Source organism: Taudactylus pleione, unplaced genomic scaffold (assembly GCF_031769625.1).
Source record: "Taudactylus pleione unplaced genomic scaffold, aTauple2 ptg000218l, whole genome shotgun sequence".
In the NCBI taxonomy this organism is placed as follows: domain Eukaryota; kingdom Metazoa; phylum Chordata; class Amphibia; order Anura; family Myobatrachidae; genus Taudactylus; species Taudactylus pleione.
The window spans coordinates 12,634,777-12,640,776 of record NW_028284620.1 but is presented as its reverse complement, the minus strand read 5'-3'; positions in this window follow the sequence as shown (position 1 = coordinate 12,640,776).

Here is a 6,000-nt window from a genome sequence, read left to right as displayed (position 1 = left end):
TCTTCAATCTACTTGTACCCACCGTGAGAGCAGTCCGATTGGTGTTGCGAGAGAATCTAATTTAGAAACTCTTAAAAAGAGATGAGATATCATTGTATCGAAATTCATTTGTGAGAATATTGAGTTTTCAATTTAATCCACTCTAAAATATATAATTTCAAGTAAATTAATACAGGTTACAATGTATTATCAATCATCATATAAACATATTGGGTCTGGTTCTGAGTCGCACACGTTGTCGATGTTCACGGTGTTGGTTTCTTTTTTTTCCTGTGCATGTGTCTAATTTGCTAAAAAGGAGTGCACTGTGTATTAGGGAGAATGAGTGATTAGATGGGGCAGTGTATTAGGGAGAGTAAACGAAGGTGGCTCTGTATTGGGGAATGTTAGTGAATAGAGGGGGCTGTGTATTGGGGAAGGTTAGTGAATAGAGGGGGCTGTGTATTGGGGAAGGTTAGAGAAGAGAGGGGGCTGTGTATTGGGGAAGGTTAGAGAAGAGAGGGGGCTGTGTAATGGGAAAGGTTAGTGAAGAGAGGGGGCAGTGTATTGGGAAAGGTTAGTGAAGAGAGGGGGCTGTGTATTGGGGAACAATTTACTAAAACAAACAAAAGGTAGAAAACTACCCAATTCCTAGTGCTATTTTTCAATGTTTCTATAAAAAGGCATTCAGCAAGCTAGCAGCATGTGTATGAAGCTAAGTGTCAAGCTACAAAGATGCACAATACACAAAAGAAAACAGAAATACACAGCGCTTGGGTTTAGCTTAATAAAAATGATATAGATTACGTTATTCTGAAAGTATATTTTATAGTATGATATTGGAAAATTGACACAATTTAATAACACAATAGTTTTGATATATCCAAAGGGTATAAATGAGGCTCTTGACTATTCGTGTATGGATTAGTATAGCCCGTGGGACACCCCTACAAGTATGTGAGTAGATGTCTGTCACCACATTTCTCTGGGTGTGCCCTTTGGGCCCCCTACCCAAACCAAATAACAAACAAGTCATTTACATAATTTTACTTACTTCATAGTTATTTTTCTTTTGTCTTTTTCTCTTTTTCCTTCCTCCTTTCTTGTGCAATATCTCTAGCATTACTCTTGTTTTTTTGCCAGCTACCTGAAACCATTTGAAATTGTAACCACGAAGTGAGGGCCTGATTCAGCTTTGGGAATAGAGTAAGATATAGCAAGTAACTGTGTACCTGGACAAACCATGCTGCATTACAAGAGGTGCAATTACATACTTATTTTTGCATGCAGGCTAAATATTGTCTACTTTTGCAGGTAGCCCACAAATGCTGTACCGCTTTATTTTTACACTTCAATTTAGATATCAGTTTGGACACGCCCCTCCCAAATCTAAATCACTCTGCACTTTTTTACATCTGCCCCACCTACAGTGCGGCATGGTTTTACCAAAATGCAGAGTTACTTGCTCTATCTTACTTTATTTTCAAAGCTGAATCAGGCCCTGAGTTCTGACACTGCCAGTCTGAGTCATATGTCATACCCTTAATTAAACTACTGGAAAAGCCGCTAGAAAATCTGAAGAAGGAGATAAAACTAAGTGATTCAGCTAAGTATGTTGGACCTATAGATCAAGTTCTTTATTTGCTTAGCCAGGACCAAAGGGTATGCAACATTTTGCAATTGGATCACTACATTTTGGAAGATACAGAAGGAAAAAGTTTACATCCGCACACATCTTATTTATTGTGTAATATGACCCCGTATTCAATATCCAAATAATTATATATGGATTGGGAGTGCTGCCAGCAGACAAATGGTAATAAAAACCAACATTTGCAAATACAAATAAAAAGAGATAAAGATTTTGTCTATAGTGCGGCACACAACTTACAGATATTATTAAAAATAAAATATTAATACTTTATTAGGTATACATTAAATTTTTTTTTATAATAGAAAAATTGTTCAGCGAAATAGTGGTTTAAAATAAAGAAGAATGATGTGTATGAAAGTCAGAAATGTGCAATAAAATTAAAGATTATCTTCGCTGTGTGTCCTTATTATTTATTGTTATATTATGTGTGAATTAACAAGGTTGTATACTGCAGAAATGAGAAAAAATGAGGGGACAACACAACTAAAGGCTCTCAGTTTTATATGGCATTTAATTATTTGGCCACTTGATGTGTGTGGCTTATTAATTAGCTAACCTCTTAATATTATATTAGTGAGTATCAGTATTCCTAATTAATTGGTTTCCCTAGGGATTAGATATATAATGCTATCTTGTACTGGCAAGTGTACATATATCTTCTATATAGTAAAGGAAGATCCTTATCTCATATTGCCACACTTTATCTCAGTTCCAGACCTCACATAAGATGATTGTTATATATTTATCCTTATTCAGTTATTAGCAATTAATGCACTTTGAAACCAACATAAATGCTTAGAGTGAAACTGGTCTAATTGTTGTTAGAGGTTTAGTGCCTATTGTGTCTTGCCTCGTTCTCTATTGATATTTGATTAATATCTCTCATTAATTATTGATTTAAGATGTTCCATCTCCCTATGCTGCTGTTGAAGTCATATCCCATAGCCTCAATGCCTATAGTGATAGTCTGTGCAGCACGGGTATATTTGCAACAATATTGCTATATCAATCAAGCAGTAACTTATGTAACCATGAGTCACCTATTTGTTAAGCTTGTTTTGCGGTAGTGGCTCACACCTAACCACTCCGCTTATTATCGTGTACAACACATGTTAAAAATATTACACAACATCAATTATCACAGATTGTAGGAGCACACAGCGAACGTGCCGACGTGCGTTTCGCTGCTATGTGCTTTGTCAAGGCAAGCCGATTGCCTCTACAGCCCCGGGCTTTATACATACTAAGGGACCTATCCGGTCCCGTCTTAAGGTCATGTGATAGTCTGGACCAATCCAGCGTCTCCTTTCATTCTTGTTGAAGATTCTATATCTCAGCCAATTTTGCATCATATAGCTCAGGTATTAAGATGGAGGGTGTGTTCCCTTCCACCAATCATGTCGCAGTCTATTCTACTTATGCATTCCTATTGATATGAATGCAAATAGCAATTCCTTATGCAATAGCACAATCCTGGAGATATTAAGATTATATATTCATATTCCCATCCTAACTTCAAAAGACATGAAAAATAGGGACAAACTATTATAAATTGAAGAGAAAGAGAAAAGAAAATCCATATTAGTAAATACCAAATTACTATAATAATTAAAATTTTTATATTACCATATCAACAATATTCTGACAGTCATTAAGTTATGTTATACCCATTACCTATACTCCTATAGTTATCTCGTAGTTTGACTAATACTCCGTTTATAAAAAAGAGGGGAATGATCTCATTATACACATTCATTCATTGATAAAATAAATATTTTCAAACAATACTGAAATGTTATTTTAATAAAAGGTATTAAATCAAATCCTCAAAAACAATTGATCATTTAAAATAAATCATTAAGTTAATAACACCCAAGTGCACATTTTCGATAGTGAGAAATATATTGTGAAAAAATGTGTGATAATAAGATGCACATATACATGTGTACATATATAGACACACATACATGTGTATGCACATACATACACATATGCATGAAAATGTGCTATGATTTTGAAAACATTGTGTAAAAAGAAGTTATTAAGTGATCATAATAATCTAATGAATTTAGAAAGTGATTAAACTTCATTTATAATATATATAATTAAAAAAGGTTATGTGTGTGTGCTATAAATTAATATGACATAATTTACTGTAGGAAAGTTAAATAAAAATAAATAAGTTAAATAGTGAACAATCAAAACAAAAAGCCAAACTAGTGAATGAAAATACATTATATCACCTATACATACAGTGTCAAAAAATTACCTTCTAACCTTATTAATATCCTATAATACCATACATATTAATATGTTTGTATATCAGTTGTATTATGTTAATTAATTATCAATATTCCATGTATCTAAATCCCTGATTAATCATAAGGGGTAAGTATGATATATTGTCAATAACAAGTTATAAACTCATATATATGGTAGAGAAATCTGTCACAGAATAAATATCATATAATCCAATTATTATAAATATTATCTTAGAGTAGATATCTTCCTCTTAGATTTTAATACTCTTCTTTTCTTTCAGAATTCCAAAGGTGACCCTATCTATTCAGTAATTTACCTATCTGGATCATCTGATAAGTATGTAATGTTTTATGATATACATTTTTAAGTATATATATCCCCGTATAGGTCCAATATAATATTGGACTATATATCCCATATTATGGTCAAAGTATCAAACAACTCATCGGTCAAAATTGATTTACTGAGTCAACGCTAATCATAAATATCAGTACTATATCATACACAACCTTTTTTGGGTTATATGTATATATATATATATATATATATATATCAAATGAGAGATTGATATCGTCCTCACCCTCATCGATAGTACAAGTTTAATTTTCTTTGTCTCCTATTGGATTCATGGGTCCTAATTTATTTAAAAAAATGGACATTGTTCATTCTTTCTTTTCCAGACTTCCAAAACTCAGTCATGTTTAAATTCTCATAGGAATGAAACATAACTATTATTTTCATTGAGCCCATTAGGGTACAGGCTATCCATTAAAAAGATCATTTTTGTTTCAATTTGTAATAATTCTTCATCCACATTTCCTCCACAAATCCCCATCTGGACATGTTTCATACCAAATGCTTTCATGAGATTAGGATTGCTATCATGGAATTTATAGAAATGTCTGGCTATAGATGTTAATGGTTTAAATTTAGCTAGATCTTGACTGGCATTCCTGAATGTACCTGTGTGTTTCAAAGTTCCTGTCTTTAATGGTCTTGATGTTTTTCCCACATATTTTTTGCCACATGGACACTCTAGATGATAAACTGTGCCTACAAGTAATATAGGTATGGATTGTAGATTTCCTATTGTATTTGTCATAAAACCATTGTTTTGGGACCATGTATTTACAGGCCTTACAAAGGCCACATCCAAAAGATCCTTTTTTATTATACAATGATTTTTTAGTTGTGGTTAAGTGACTATGAACTAGTCTGTCTTTAATATTGTGAGACCTGCTCCAGCAGGTCTGTATTTTTGGAGGCAAAATCGTTGCTAGGTCATTATCTGTTGAAAGTATTAACCAATGTTTCTGGAGGATGTTGTTAATTTCTCTCCAGCGTACATTAAAGGTCCCAATAAATCTCACTTTGTCATCTTTATGTTTTTTCAATTTAGGTTTCAAGAGTAAATCTCTTGAGTACTTTTCGGTTTCTCTAGTTGCTTTTTTGATTGCTCTTCTACTGTACCCTCTATCTTTAAGTCTGTCACATAATTGTTTTTGTCTTATTTTATGTGATTCCATGGTGGAACAATTTCTTTTGGTACGGAGTATTTCTCCTTTCGGAATGGCTCGAATGGTGGCTGGTAAATGGGAGCTGGTGGAATGTAATATACTATTAGTAGCTGTATTTTTCCTGAACATGTCAGTAGTAATGCAGCCAGATTCCTCAATCCGTATTGTCAAGTCTAGAAAATTAATTTCTTCTTGATTCATCGTATATATGTCAGTTTGAGGTTGAGATCATTTACATTCAAAATTGCTATAAATTCCTCCAGACTTTTTCTGTCACCTTCCCATAGCATCAGGATATCATCAATATAGCGTAGATAAACCAGTATATTGTTGGTATATTTTTCTTGACTTTCACTGAAGACCACCTCCCTCTCCCACCACCCCAGGTAGAGGTTGGCATATGTGGGGGCACACGCTGTCCCCATTGCAGTCTCTCTTACCTGGAGATAGTAGTGTTCCTTACATAGGAAATCATTTTTTGTTAATACAAAATTTAGGAGGATGGTCAGAAAGTCATTGAAGTCACTTGGTGTTTCCATATTCAGGAAGTATTTAATAGCTTGAATTCCATTAGTGTGGTTGATGCTA